Source organism: Dermochelys coriacea, chromosome 4, assembly GCF_009764565.3.
Source record: "Dermochelys coriacea isolate rDerCor1 chromosome 4, rDerCor1.pri.v4, whole genome shotgun sequence".
Lineage (NCBI taxonomy): Eukaryota > Metazoa > Chordata > Testudines > Dermochelyidae > Dermochelys > Dermochelys coriacea.
Genome location: NC_050071.1, coordinates 144,467,618 through 144,483,339, shown reverse-complemented (window position 1 = coordinate 144,483,339; position 15,722 = coordinate 144,467,618). Strand labels below are relative to the sequence as shown.

Here is a 15,722-nt window from a genome sequence, read left to right as displayed (position 1 = left end):
ATAGCAGAGCGCGCCATAGACGGGCAGACAGGTGCAGGAGGCATTGTTCGTAAACCTGTCCGTTCAATAAAGCTGTTGTACCGTGTTGCAGTATGAATGAATAATAATGAAGTGTTGAACTTCATTAAAGCGCCCTGGCTGGGGATTTTCCACTGACATGATTCTGTGACGGGAAAGGCAGTTTGCCTGCAATGGAAAGATGTTGATTTCGCCAAAGCTTTTTTGAGAAAACCAAAATACTTCCTTTCATGTCAGCTCAACATTAAACGGCATCTGCCCACAGTGACTCGTGGGAGGTGCCGTTTGGGCGCCTCATGCCCTGTTCTCTCCTGGGGGTTGGGCTTCTTGGCCGGTCTACATCTCTGGTGATGGCAGAAACCATGCAGAGCTGATCCGTTGACTGGACAGGCTCAATTCTGCCCTCAGTTCCCATGGAAGGCTGTGGGCATTGAACCCAAGTGAGGACGAGAAGAATTGGGCATGGTTATCTTAAAGTGACATCGTACATGGGAGAGACTCGTAGGAATGAAAGCCCAGTCATATCAGCTTCCCCCCGGGGGCCTTGCCTGCTAAAAGCCTTTCTATTCTAACCCACCTCCCTGGAGTTACCTTAGCAATTACAAGGAGCAGCAAGGTGCTTTCCTGCTCTCAGCTACACAGAAAGCTATGCGGTTCTGGGCACCACATTTCAGGAAAGATGTGGAGAAATTGGAGAAAGTCCAGGGAAAAGCAACAAAAATGATTAAAGGTCTAGAAAACAGGATCTATGAGGGAAGATAACAAACCCATTTTTTTTAGTCTGCGGAAGAGAAGACTGAGTGGGGACATGAGAACAGTTTTCAAGTACATAAAAGGTTGTTACAAGGGGGAGAGAGAAAAATTGTTTTTCTTAACCTCTGAGGATAGGACAAGAAGCAATGGGCTTAAATTGCAACCAGGGAGGTTTAGGTTGGACATTAGGAAAAACTTCCTAACTGTGGGGTGGTGAAGCACTGGAATAAATTGCCCAGGGAGGTTGTGGAATCTCCATCACTGGAGATGTTTAAGAGCAGGTTGGACAAACACCTGTCAGAGACAGTCTAGATAATACTTAGTCCTGCCTTGAGTGCAGGGGACTGGACTAGATGACCTCTCGAGGTCCCTTCCAGTCCTATGATTCTATGAAATAGCGTGAGAAATGGCCTGATGGATGTTGTCATCTGAACATAAGGATTGCTACCCCAAGCCATCTAGTCCAGCATTCTAGCTGTAACTGCAGCAAGTATTAGATGCCTCAGAGGAAAGGGCAGGATCTTTCCCAGCTCGTCCACAGACTAATTTCCTGATCCAGGTCCAGTCGCCACTTAATCTACCCTGTGCTTCAGTTTCCCCCCTGGAAAATGGGGATAATAGCTCCCCTTCTCAGAAGAATGTTGTGAGGCTAGCACCCTTTGCTGATTGGGGCCAGCTATTAAGGAGGGGAGGCGCACACAATAGCTAGACTGCATCCTCTGCTCCTGTTCTTCACTTCATGTTTCTTCCTTACTCTGTGCAACTTGCTCGGTCCTTTTCTCGGTGCTTTCATAGTGCCTCCTCCTTGTCCTGCCCCTCTCTTCAGAGGGACACTGTCAAGTTATCAAATACAAATGCCTTACTTATGTTACAAGCAGCACTGAGACAGCAGTTCCTCTGCTGACATCATTTGGTTCAACTCCATTTTCTTCCCAAAACATACTTTGATTGACATCGCTGGAGAATCCAGCCCCAACGCACGGCTCACTAGTTACATGCTTTCTTTTTGTCATTGCAAGATAAACTGGCTCCTACTGAATCTTCTCACATCCACAAGGCACAGGGGCATCAGGAGAGATGGGTCTGAACGCAAGTCACCTGGAGCTCTGACCTTTGTGAAGGGAGAGGCAGAGCAGGGTGAGAAAAGGTCAACATAGATCATAAAAGATTTAGAAATAAATGAACATTTTTTGTTTCATTCAAAACTTTTTGTGGCATTTTTTTTGTCAAAAAAGTGAAAAACTGCATTTAAAAAAAAAGTTTGTCCTATTTCATTAGGGGAAATACCTCGATCACTTATTTCTGCTGTTTTCCAGAAAAAAGTGTGTGTGCATGAGTGTGTCTGTGCAAAATGAGAGAGTTTTTCTCCACTTTCTAATGCCTGCTTTTTCCAGTGGGAAAAAGTAAAAAAAGTAACAAACAAAAAAAGTGTTTCCCCTCCCACACATCCAAAACATTCATTTTAGTGTGATAATGTTACCTTTCTTGTTTGAAAAGATTTGGGTGAAAACTGAAAATTTTGAGCCAAAATGAACGTTTTTATTTTGGTCAAAAAGGCATTTTCTTTCTTTCCTTCTTTCTTTCTTTTTTTAAGTTTTGTTAGGAAGTTTTTAACCAACTCTGCTGGGAGCATTTGGGCTTAGAGCCAGATCTTGTACCTATTTCAGTTAGCATAATGGCAACAGGATAGACAGGTTCCCTTAGCTTCTGGTTGCAGAGCTAGGTGCACCATGCAGACTCCATACCAGGTGCCAGAGTAGCAGCCATGTTAGTCTGTATTTGCAAAAAGAAAAGGAGGACTTGTGGCACCTTAGAGACTAACAAATTTATTTGAGCATAAGCTTTCGTGAGCTACAGCTCACTTCATCGGATGCATACCAAGTGCATTTCACTTGCTTTATGGTTTTGCAGCAAATTCTTACTCCAGCTCTATCTGTAAGCAGCGAGTGGGGGACAGGGGGGGAACTACCTCTCTACAGTAGCGAGAGCTATTTACTCCTTGGATTTAGTTCCTTTCCAAGGTAAATGACGCTGCCTATCAAGATGTCAAATTCCTACACGTAAATACACATAATTCTGATGTTTAAGGCACACCTGTAAGGCCTTTTTTTCCAAATTACTGTTTTCAATGCATCTGCCTCCACATGGCTCCTCAATAACAAGTATCTGGGACTGATTGATTCTAGGAATTTGCACATCACATTCAGAAGCTGACACCCTGAATCACGTTAATTGCTCAATTAAATGAATTTAAAGTTTTTGGGGGTGGATGGGTGGGGAGACATTGGCTTAAAAAATTGCATTTCCAGATTCAGCCAGACCTAGCTGTAGGTTTCAATCCACCAGGCACAGAACAGAGACTAAATCCTCAACATTTTCTAATACTAAAAAGCTCCCTGCACTGTGTTTCACTGCACGCGCCCATCAAAGGGGGAATGAACTGGCCAGTTAGTTCTCCAGGTTGGCTTGGAATCAACCTGTTGCTAATGAGGTTTTAGAAGATGGATGGATGGATGCAGAGACAGAAAAGCTGGGCAGCGTCACAGAAAAGATGGGGTTCATGATCAGCTGTGAAAAAACAAATCTAACATGAACCCCAGCAACTCCCAGCTCCAGCATTGCGTTATAAGGCCAAGGAATACAAGACGGGAGCTGATTCACGTGCAAGCCAGTGGGGATGGCCAGAAGGAAACAATGTCACATATTGGCAATGCGGCAGCTGCATTCGCCGCCTTGAACAAGATTTGGTCCTCAAAAGCCTACAGCCTGAAGCCCAAACTAGGAATCTGCAACTCAGCCTTCACATACAGAAAGCTGGAAGTTCACCAAAGGTACAGATGGACTCTAAATGCCTTCAACAGCAAATGCCACAGGAACATATTAGGTATTAAATGGAATAACAAATGCCCAGATTCATCAAGGAATTCACCAACCCCTTATCTCCAACCTGATCCAGAAAAGAAGATGTAAATATCTGGGGGCTGTGTTACGGATGAAGCCAGAATGTCTGCCACAGCAGGTGTGCCATTGGGATGGACCGAAAGAATCCCTCCATCAAAAAGCACAGAGAGGGCAAACATACGGGGCTTAACACCATCGAGGACATGCAAAGAATGACCCAAGATAGACAGGGAGGGCAAAGCCTGGGGCACATCCATAGCAATGTTTGGAAGGACTCATACTCAGGCCAGCTTCAACCAGTGAGCAGGAACTGAAGAAAATTAAGTCTCTCTGATGTGTTTAGTGGGAGGAAATCCAAATGAAAAGCTGTGATTCTCCTGTGTCCCCGCAGCGGGGCATGTATCCGTAGATTCCGAGATTCCAAGGCCATTATGATCATCTGGTCTGACCTCCTGCCTAGCCCAGGCCAGAGACCAGCCCCACAGTAATCCCCAGAGCAAAGCTTCTAGAAACTGCCCGTCTTGATTTAAATATCGCCAGGGATGAAGAATCCACCTGGGTAAACTGTTCCAATGGTAAGAAAATGACACCTGATTTCCAGTCTGAATTGGGCTAGCTTCAACTTCCAGCCACTGGATCCTGCTCTATCTTTAGCTCCAGGATTGAAGAGCGCATTGCAAACCTCCGATGCATACAAACACACATACATATACACACAAAAACACAGACCGACACCCAAGTCTAACACACACACACCTCTCAAAGGCAGCTACCAGCTTCAGTCCCTGCTGCTCCCCTTCCGCCCCTGGCACTGGGCAGCAGGCCCAGTGCTGCAGGTGTGAGTCCCTCCTGCCCTCAGTGCTGTCACCGCCGCGCAGGGCTCTCTGCAGTCCCACCGGCCAGGCCTATTTTAGGAGTCTCTTTGCCTCCCTAACGTTTTGCTCTGGTCTCCAAGTTTCACCCACAGCCTCGGCCTGGGGATTATTCTGTTTTGGGCTGGTGATGATGCTGGCTGCCTGGGTTAAGGGGACTCATTCTGAAGGCACTTCCCGGGGCTGTGAGACCCGAGAACCTGCAGGCTGTGGGGCAGCTGACCCACCAGGCCCCCAGTTCCTGGCTATTAACCCGCCCACCTCCGAAGAATTTTTAAAGTTCTTTTAGTGAATTTAGGGCCCAGTCTCTTTGATCTGTGGGAAGCCTGGGGAGGGGGGTCCAACTCCTAGATAAAGCCTCTCCTTCAGGAGAGAGGAAGGGGACACAGATGTCAGCTAATCCCAGGGGTCAAGCAGAAATGGGGTAGGGGCATGGGGTCAAAGGAACAACAACAGGAAACAGCACCCACCGTTCCAAGAAGATGTGAATGATGCCAGAGCCCTCGGTCTCCATAGAATATGTCTATGTGTCCTCACAGGCATCATTGGCATCACCCAAATACCACAGAGCGGGGGCTGACGATTAGCACTCGGGACCTTTGGCATCACCGCAAGGCCGCTTCCAGGGCTGCAGAAAATCCAGGTTGTGGCAGGCAGCTGAGGGAAGAGGTGGACCCAGGAGCGGAAACAGGGTGTGGCTTCAGCAACCAAACCTCAGCTTAAAACTGCATCCTAGGTGATGTATCTGCTGCGCTGGGTTTCACTCCACCACAGAGACTGTGGGTCTGGAGGGGCGAAACAATGACTAAGCACATGATCTTACAGCAATGGAGGAGCGGCTCTATGCTCAGCACTGAGCAGGGTATTCAGCCTGGCCTGAGTTAGCTGGGAAGAAGAATAGCTTTTCGACATGGAGAGCACATCCATGCAGTTGAAGAAGTGTGGACCATGTTTGTCAATACATTTGGGTAACCAATGTGGAAATAGCTCCTCTAATGCCAGACTTCCATTCCAGCTGCCCGCTCCGCTTTTCCCTCCCTCTTCCCCCACCTGTCCATCCTTTCCCTTTTTTGTGTCCTTTATTATTATTATTGCTACCCCCACCCTAAGTTGCTATGTCTGGGTAATACTGACTGATGTACTGCCTCGACTTGCAGCTCTGACAGGCTGTAAAGTTACAAAGGTGCACTGGCTCTCCTGTGACATGCCCGGTATTTGGTAACATGCAGGCTGTAAGAGGTTTACCTTTTATATGGTTTCAGAGTAGCAGCCCTGTTAGTCAGTATTCGCAAAAAGAACAGGAGGACTTGTGGCACCTTAGAGACTAACAAATTTATTTGAGCATAAGCTTTCGTGAGCTACAGCTCACTTCATCGGATACTTTTGTATGTTTCTTTATGCAAATTAGTAAAAAAAATCACCACCCCTCCCAACACACACAGTGTTAGCATGCTCCGAAGAGGAAGGTGGTGCTGGCAAGGGGGGAATGCTGGGCAAGCAGGCCTGGCAAGTGGGGTTTCGTTGTGGAGATCCCACCGTTACTTCCCAGGCCATGCCCACCTGCACTCGGGTGTGACACACCCTGACCCTGGAGCAGGTCTCACCTTACCCAGGAGAGGGCAGTGGGCTCACATCCTGCTGTGCACATAGCCTGCCAGTGCCTTCAGCAGCTGCAGCATCACCCTCCCTGGCCGTGGCCAGCGCTACCCGCGGCTGTTGGCTGAGAGCTGGCCAGAACGTCCTGATCTCTGCAGCACCAACACCTGGTAACCGACTGTGCATCCAGCCCAAGTCATTACTGCTGGTGGCCCGTGGCTCCCCCACTTCTTTGATGGCTCCTCCTTTGGGATGGAACCAGAATGCCCTGGACAACAGCAGGGATGCCCAACTGGGGGCATTTCCAGTCACGGTGCCCTGAGGGACCTTTAATCAAGCTCTTCCTCATTCTCATCAAGCCACGTGGCCAGCCGGAGATGCGGTAAATGGGATGGGGGATCCCGCCCCGCCTTTCGTAATTATCCTCTGGGCTGCCTGTTAATTCTCCGCGGGCTCAACATGCTGCAGGGTTTAATTGGAAAGGGGATGAGGTGACCAGCTCCTCTCAGAACCTATTAGGAGCTGGGGAAGTTGGCAGGACAGCAAGCGGGGCCTGGCGCTTCACCTGACATTTCTGGTTTCCTCCCCTGCCCCTGAAGCCCAGCTGCAGTCAGTCAGTTGCGCTTGTGGCTGGTGCTTGTCAGCAGCGTCTCTGGGACCAAACAATTACATCCCTCGCAGGCTGATTAACCAGGATGACAGGCAATTAAGTTCAGGTTAGAGAGTCAGAGCATGAACGGTGCCCAGTAGCGTATTAACATAGAAGGAGACGTCTGATGTGGGCGAATGGAAGGAGCCAATAGACTCATAAGTTATGGGCTATTTCTTTTAGTCTTGGAGCTATGAGAGTGGCAGCCAAACAGCCAGCAGGGCTGGACCTTCTGCATGGGATTTTCAAAAGCCCCAAAGTGATTTAGGAGCACAGATCCCTTTGGGGCACAGGATGATCTAGTCCCATTGGTTTTCAGGGGATTTACAAAAAGAAAAGGAGTACTTGTGGCACCTTAGAGACTAACAAATTTATTTGAGCATAAGCTTTCGTGAGCTACAGCTCACTTCATCGGATGCATTCGGTATTTTCCACTGAATGGATCCGATGAAGTGAGCTGTAGCTCACGAAAGCTTATGCTCAAATAAATTTGTTAGTCTCTAAGGTGCCACAAGTACTCCTTTTCTTTTTGTGAATACAGACTAACACGGCTGCTACTCTGAAACCTGTTATTATGCAGTGGGATTTGGGCTCTCAGATGCTTTTGAACACCCCGCCCCTTCTGGGCAATGAGGAACCATTTTGCTGAAGGGCTAACGAGCATTAGGGCTGGTTCTCTGGAGATCTGAAATGGCTGTGGGAAGGGAATAGCAGTGCTCTGTTGGGCGGGCTGCCAGGCAAAGGACTGGGCCCTGAATGCACCCGGCCAGCTGTCCCAGGCAGGAACTGTCCTTCCTGGTGCAAGGACCTCTGAGGAGAGGGGGAGTTTAGTGCAGGAGAGTGACAGCCCCGCAGGCTGCCTGTCTTTGGCATGGACACAAGCAGGGGAATGGCAGGGCGAGCTTCCCCCAGGCTCTCCACCCTACCAGCCTGCCTCAGGTAGGACAGCCTCTGGGAGCTAGAGGAGTGCTTGATCTCCACAGCCCAACCCAAAGTTGACTGAAATCCAGAGGAGCTGGTCCACCAACGTCAGGGGGCTTCGGCTCAGGCCCTAAGTCTCTCTGCTGAGGCAGCCAGGAGGAGGCCTAGCTGTGCTGAGGGCCCCTGTCCCATAAGAGACTGGGCTGAGATACCTTCGACAGACCCCTAAACGGCAACCACCTGGTGTCTGCCGACCTGGGCTGTATTGGAACCAGCGCGCCGGATGCCAATGACTCTTTGCTCTCCTCCATGCCCAGTCCTCTGAGCCAGCCGGTCCCTGTCCAGCTGCCCGGGGATCTGTGCCACACCCCCTTAGCTGGTGGGGGTGCTCAGACATGGTGAGCCGGGCAGAGGAGCTTACGGGAGTCCTGCAAGCTGCTTTCTTAGCAGAAAGGCCCAAGAGCAGTAGTTCTCAAACTTTTGTCCTGGTGACCCCTTTCACATAGCAAGCCTCTGAGTGCAACCTCCATTATCAATTAAAAACACTTTTTTACATATTTAACACCATTATAAATGCTAGATGCAAAGCAGGGTTTGGGGTGGAGGCTGGCAGCTTGTGACCCCCTGAGGCGTCCCAACCCCCAGTTTAAGAACCCCTGCCGTACAGCCAGCCAGCGAGGTGGGAGTCCCCCTCAGTGAAAGCCCTCAGGCCCTGCAGGGCAGAGAGACCAAAACACAAGAGCCAGCTAGAGATTGCCTGTTTGACGCCAACCCTTCCACACGGGCTTGGGGAAGCCTGAGGGGTCCAAACTGGTCCCCCCAGGGAGGCACTGAGGGCAACGGGAGAGAAAATCCTAAGTGGAGCTAGTCCACATCTTCCTGCTGAAATGTAAGAACATAAGAATGGCCAGACTGGGTCAGACCAAAGGTCCATCTAGCCCAGTATCCTGTCTTCTGACAGTGGCCAATGCCAGGTGCCCCAGAGGGAATGAACAGAACAGGTGATCATCAAGTGATCCATCCCCTGTTTTCCATTCCCAGCTTCTGGCAAACAGAGGCTAGAGACACCATCCCTGCCCAGCCTGGCTAATAGCCATTGATGGACCTATCCTCCATGAATTTATCTGGTTCTTTTTTGAACCCTCTTATAGTCTTGGCTTTCACAACATCCTCTGGCAGTGAGTTCCACAGGTTGACAGTGGCACCAGATGACAGAACAGGGAAATATGGTCTCAGGTTGCAGTGGGGGAGGTTTAGGTTGGATATTAGGAAAAACTTTTTCACTAGGAGGGTGGTGAAACACTGGAATGTGTGACCTAGGGAGGTGGTGGAATCTCCATCCTTAGAGGTTTTTAAGGTCAGGCTTGACCAAGCCCTGGCTGGGATGGTTTAGTTGGGCATTGGTCCTGCTTTGAGCAGGGGGTGGGACTAGACACCTCCTGAGGTCCCTTCCAACCCTGATATTCCATGATTCTATGACTGTGGTAAGAAATACTTCCTTTTGTTTGTTTTAAACCTGTTGCCTATTCATTTCACTTGGTGACCCCTAGTCCTTGTGTTGTGAGAAGGAGTAAATAACACTTCCCTATTCACTTTCTCCAAACCAGTCATGATTTTATAGACCACTATCATATCCCCCCTTAGTCGTCTCTCTTCCAAGCTGAAAAGTAATTTTGACAAAAAGTGGCTTTTCTGAGAAAAAGAAAAAAAGGTTTTTGGGGAAATTTTCATTTGTGTCAAAATTTTCTGATTTCCCCCTGAAAAGCCAAAAATCACATTTTTTTCCAGCCAAAATTTTTACTTCTCAAAACCAGAAAAATTTGAGGGGAGGAGAATTTTGTGTCAGAAACCTGACCAGTTCCCCCACAGGAAAACATCAATGAAAGCAAAATGTGTTTTGAAATTTCCTCCAAAACTGATAGGCATTTTTCAAGCAACTCTACCCTTGGGCCGTGTGTGCTGGCTCTCAGATCAGCATCAATGCTGACCTCTCCCAGCCCGCGTGTAGGCGTGTGCCACGCTAGTTCAGTTGTTTGCTGGAGGACAGGTCAGGAAGTCCGTTTTGCTCAATGTCTCTGCTTTGGGCTTGTCACCAGTTTCATGGGTCCCGGAACGATTCTGGTAGAAACTGGTAACTTCTAGCCCAGGCTTGGTCTCCTCCTGCAACACTCAAATGATTCCCAGGGACGCCAAAGAAACTTGTTTCCTTCTGGTAGTGGCAGAACAAGGCCAATCCAGCTCCATTTATAACACCTGTCACTGGACTCTCAGCCTGCAAAAATCCCCAATTCACAGAGGAGAATTTCCAAGGGGACTGGCACATTCATCTCTCCATTACTTTCCTGTCTCACAAAGCCCATAGGAAGGAATCTAGCTGCAAGGACCCAGGTCTGTTTAATCAGCACATTGAACATCCCCTGTGAAGTCAATGGAATGACTCACATGTTACGGACTGGGATGTAGGCAGTCTGGCCTCGTCGTCAGAGCAGGAGTCAGGTCTAGTAGGCGGTGCAGGTATGCAGGTTGGGGAATCTAGCTTAGGGGCAGCAGCAGAGTCAACTGCCAAGAGCCAGGAATCGAAGCGAGGGTCAGAGACCAAATGCCAGAACCCAGGTCAGAAGTTGGAGGCCCTGGGGTTGGAGCCAGGACTAGTCCCTGATGATTGGAGGCGAGGTGTAAGGGCAGGAGGAGAGGCAAAGATTGAGCACAGTGGGAACAGGAGCAAAACCAAGAGTAAGGCAGGAGCCAGGAGCAGAGCAGGAACAGGGCTGCGTGCAGGTAGCAGGCATAAGCAGGGTCCAGTGCAGCCACGACAGGAACCCACCTTGTTGCTCAGAGACAAACGTCCTGTTCCTCCTCCTGGCTTAAATAGCATAGCTGGACCAATCAGTGGAGCTGGGCGATCCTCCAGTCAGCGCTCCCTGGGTGATGACTTGGCTGGGCTATAGCCCTAGTAACTTTTCAGCCCCCAGCTCCCATTGGGTGGCAGCCAGGATGTGGGAGCTGTCAGGGGCTCCCAGGCCTGGGTTCAAGACCCTGGATGTCACAGTGAGTGAGGTGAGCTCACCCAGCTAAAGGTGCAGCACTGCACCCCTATCAACAAACATGGGCTTTGGTGCAATATCTTCATATATAAAGGCAAGTGAACAGATCCAGTTCCTGGGGGTTCTCCAAGCGCTTTGCCCACAGAGCTCCCATCCTGAGGGAGCTGACGGGCGCCATGTCGATTCCCAAGGAACTTGCCACTTGTTTCTATGCTAATTGGCATTTAGAGCAAGGGTCTCTGTCTTTCCAAGCTGGTGACGTCTGGAATGGCCAGCAAAGCAGAGAGCCTGCTGAGGGCTCCACCCGGCTGCCAGCATGCTGATAAATTGTAGGCAAGGGACTGCATGCCAGTACTCTGAGTCCGTCCTGGCTAGTGCCTCAGGATCGTGGCCTGCATTCAGAGGTAATAAAAAGAAAGGGGCCATGTTGGTTCCAGCAGTGGCCAGCGCAGAGACCCTCCCAAGGCAAAAACTGCAAGGTGTCTGCTACCCAGGCTCTTGGTTGGAGACTCCAGCCATCCCCCTGCTCTCCTGCTTCCCCCGACACCTTTCTGGCCACCTTATCTTCTTGGTCCCTCACCTGCTGCGTGTCTCCGGCTCCCCTGTGCCCAAGGCAGGCAAGAGGCATGATGGAGAAGGCAGACAGAGGCTTCTCTCTCCCAGCCCTGCAAAGGGTTCTCTGCCTCCTCTCTTCCCTCCTTGCACTGTGGATCTGGCAGACCTTTTAGGGCCAGGCCAGGCCAGGCTAGGAAACAGCCACAGCTGCCTCCCCACTCCCTGGGGAGCAGCGCAGAACCGCTGCCCTGCACACCTGGCCTGCATCTAATCCATGCCTGTCAAAGGTGCTTGGAAGGCGAGGGGCTCTGTACAAAAGCCAGTCGCGTTCCCTTCTCCCCTGCCTGCTGGGAAGTCAGTGCTGCTCCCGTGACTGTTCTCAGCCACCCTGTGCACATTAATAATTCACACCCCTGCAGGGGCCAGCAACAGGGCAGGGAGGAGAGAGACACAGGGGATGTCTGGCTGAAGACAAACAAAGGATTCAATAAATCATTTCCTCCTGCAATCCTGAGGGAGACCTGAAGCCCAGCAAGGGCCAGCATGAAGGCTGGTTAGCTCACGTTCTGCTGACCCTGCAGCCCCCTGGGTCAATCATTGTGATGTGTTGTGTCATGTGTGCTGGAAAATCAATCTCCCAGCTCCAGTCCAGCTGAGAATTTGGAGGGAGAGGAGGAATTTCAGGAGATGGGGACTTTTGGTGTGTCTTAATCTGGTAACTGAAGAGTTAATGAGTTCAGTAATGTCTGAGCATGGGCTAAGCTGGTGCCCCAGGATCCATTCCACAAGGTGCCAAGCACCCTGAGCTCTCACTGAATTCACTGGGACATGAGGGTGCTGGACACGCCCCCGGTCAGTTATTGTGTTTTGATCAGCTCAGATTGCCTGGGGTCATTGGTGAGTTCGGGTTGTTCCTATCTCTTGTGCACTGAACTTGCTGCATCAACTGGAACCAGCTTTAACGGCAAGTGTGTGCATGATTCCCGGTTTCACAGATTGCAAGGCCAGAGGGGACCATGGTGACCCTCTGCCTAGCACAGGCCAGGGAACTTCCCCCGAATAAGTCCCAGAGCAGAGCTTTTAGAAAAAGATTTTAAAATTGCCATCAATGGAGAATCTGCCACCCCTTTGGTACATTGGCCCACAGGGTAATTACCCTGCCTGTTGAGATGGGCTGCAGCTGTTGTTGTTGTTGTTAAATTCTGACTCAGTTTCCTAGAAGGCAAGACAAGACAAATATGCACAAAAGGGGAGAGAAAAGACCAGCAAAGAGAAAATGCAGCTTTTGTCTTGGGCATTGACATTCACTGGCAACCTCCCTGCTGGAGAGACTCAGGCCCAGCCCATGGTCTGATCGGCCATTCTGAGACCTGGCAAACTCGTACCAGCAGCAGGCTGTTCAGGGCATTGCTTTTAGCTGCCTTTCTGGTCACAGGCTCACAGCAGTGTTGCAAAATATAGTCTTGGCCAGCTAAGCCAGGCTCTTATTAGATAGGCAGAAGGAAAAGGGAGAGAGAGGAAAGAGAAAAAATAGGGTGGGAAAGGAAAAGGACACGGGGCAGGGGGCAGGGAAACTCTCAGTCCCAGGTGTTGTTCTGAATTTAACTGGGGCCAGTGGAGGCGGTGATGTCACCTGGGTCCATCTCTCTGGCCTGGTCTGGCCAGGACATCCCTCAGGAGTGGGAAGAAAAAGGTCCAGGGGTCCCAGCAGGTGGCAGAGGGGTGGCAGCCATGATGATGAAGCCCGCTGCTCCCCTTGTCTTGCCTTTCCAGCATTCATATGCCAGCTTTCACTCAGCCAGTGTCCCGGGAGCCTGGTTTCTGCCCAAAGTCTTGGTTGTTGTTTTTTAAAAAAAAAGACTCCAGACAGGACTGATGGGCAGAAGAGCCCACTCCTCATTATTTTGTCCACCAATTAGGCCTCATTATCTGCCATAGCAATTTTGATCCATTGGTTTCTGGTTTGATCTCTTGTTTCCCAGGCATGACCTTAGCACAGTTCCTGAGTTGAACTAACTTAGCCTGTCTCTTTTTTGCACCTTTTCCCATGGGCATGTGTTATTCCAGGTTATTGGGACACTTTATGAACTTTCACTCACTTTTAACTGTTGAGCTCACAGTTCGGGGAAAGCTGCAGGCCCAGTTATTACAACGGTGGCTACATTGTAGAAGTGGGGAAAATATTCTTTTAATTTTGTTTCCTAGTTTTTAAAGCCAGAAAGCATCATTGCACTCATGTAATCTGATCTCCTGCTTCCACTGGGTGTCAAATCCAAGACCATCTAAAGCCAGTGCAATTGCTACAGGCCACCAAAGAGGAGAGTGGACATAGCAACTGTCCTGCTCACCGCCCCTGCCTTGCAGAACCAGTGGTCCAGCAGCTGAGCTGCAGTCAAGGCCATGGAGAAGAGTTACAGAGTTCAGTGTATTGGCCTTGGAATGATGAAACCTGGAGCTGGCCCTACTCAGATATGAACCTGAGGTTGATGCAGACTTGGGGTGATCATTTCATGACTGACGCTGAGGCCCCAGGCCAGATGCCACAGCAGCAAGATGCCCTGGCAAAGGGTGCCACAGAAAACCCTTCCCTAAATCAACCAGTTTGTGACCTTTCGTTGATATGTCCTTTGTTTGTCCTTCGGCCCAAGGGCTCTGGGGAGGTCCTACTGCAGAGACCAGGTTCCGGAGTCCCTGAGGGCAGAGCCTGGGGACAGGGAGAGACATCCCATCCTGACCGCTCTACAAGAGCTTCCTACTTTAATGCTAAGTTCCCTTTGGCCCCATGAATCCCAGGGTGTGTGTGGGGCTCAAATACCATGTAATGGAAGGTGCACAACAAATCTCTCCCCCCTCCCCCTCTGTCTTTCCAACCCTTCCCCCACAGAGAGACCCCCTTTCTTTCTTTAAGGGGCTAGCAAAGAAGTGCCGTGTGGCTGCAGCAAGGAAGGAGAGACTAGCTGGACTCTCCCAGAGAGGTGCCTTGGTTCACATAAGGAGTCTTCTCCTTCCCGTCCCTGCCTTAGGAAGGCAGAAGTTCCTACCTGAGGGTGGAGAGAATAAGGAGTTTTTCACTCTCCAGCTGGATCCAGAGACTGAAGCTGTCAGTTACTTCCTGATAATTGCTACCATGAGGCCCCAGCTGTAGCTCATTTAAGGCATCAAAGAGGCAGCTCTAACCAGCCAGCAGGAACTGAATCAGCCTGGATAATTCTGCGTTCCGTAAACCCCTCCAGCGGATCTCTGTGATTCACCTCGGGTTGGCGTTCCATGGAGGAGACAAAGGGCCTAAATCTCCTCTTACATACATCAGCCTGACATTGCCACAACTTCACAAGCCTTACCACTGAGGTGTGCTGTTGTTAGACGAGGTGTGGGTGACTGGCAATGGAGAGTCTCTGAGCCTGGAGTCCCATGGGCTCCTGTAGCCTGCTGTAAATAGGGAGGAATGCCACTGAAACACTAGAGCCAGACCAGAATCTGGCTCAGTGGGACAGGATGTGCTCTGAGGTTTGGGACCTAGATTTTGAAAGTTCTAGTAGGTGCCTATCTGCATCTGTAGGCACCTAAAGACCTTTTGAAACCTGGCCCTCAGCAACCTATCTCCATCTTTGCTTTGTGTTCTCCCCCCCCCAGTTAGTATACGTTGCCTGTGGATGCATTTACGCTTGCTTGCTCTGAGCTGTTGCTTTGCAGCTGGGGACAGGGGATAAACAGAGTGTTAAAAACCACAGAATGGGAGCAAACTGGCTGTGGCAAAATGGATACTGGTCCAGCCCTCAGTGCAGCAGAAATGCTCTCAGACAAAACAACTGCAAGAAAATTGAAAGAGGACAATGAGGAGAACTTCACAGGATCTTCATCAAGGAAAATAAGGACATGACCAGGCAACAGGATTTAACTTTCATCAACTTAAACTGCTGCAACTTTTGTGTGTGGACACTCTTACGTTGGTTTAGCTTGTGCCTGTACTTTTGCTGGACCCAGATAAACTGTTATAAACCAATGAGGGTTGCATGGAGTGGCCTGCCCCTTTAAGGGCAGGAGCCCTAGAGCAGGCCTGCCCTGTACAACTGGGCCTGCTTGCCACGCCTGGGCTGGGGTGAGAGGTGTAAGTGACAGTGGATTTGCAGGAACTGATTCTCCGATAAAAAGCAGCAGGATGTGGGGAGGGCCGATGCTTAGGATCTCCCTCGCTCTTTCTTTCACACTACAGAGTCTGCTGGGAGTGAGCAGATGCCAGCAGGGAACCCTGAGCTTCCAGGGAAAAGGGCTCCAGGCAGAGAAGCCCTGGAGACACCCAGCGGGAAAGAGAATGGGAGTGTGAACAGGGTGGGGATTTTCTGAGAACTTAATTGGGGAATGATTTTTCAGTGTTAATAAATCCAGCCCCAAGAAGGGATGTGCTGCACCTGA

The 15,722-nt window shown here is 50.1% G+C and overlaps 1 long non-coding RNA gene across 1 annotated transcript; it reads left to right on the top strand.

Annotated features, from left to right (window-relative positions):
* The first annotated feature begins 6,184 nt into the window (after positions 1 to 6,184).
* Positions 6,185 to 15,722, top strand: LOC122459775. The gene is made up of 2 exons (XR_006280672.1): positions 6,185 to 6,856; positions 13,515 to 15,722. It is a non-coding gene; the product is annotated as an uncharacterized LOC122459775 (long non-coding RNA).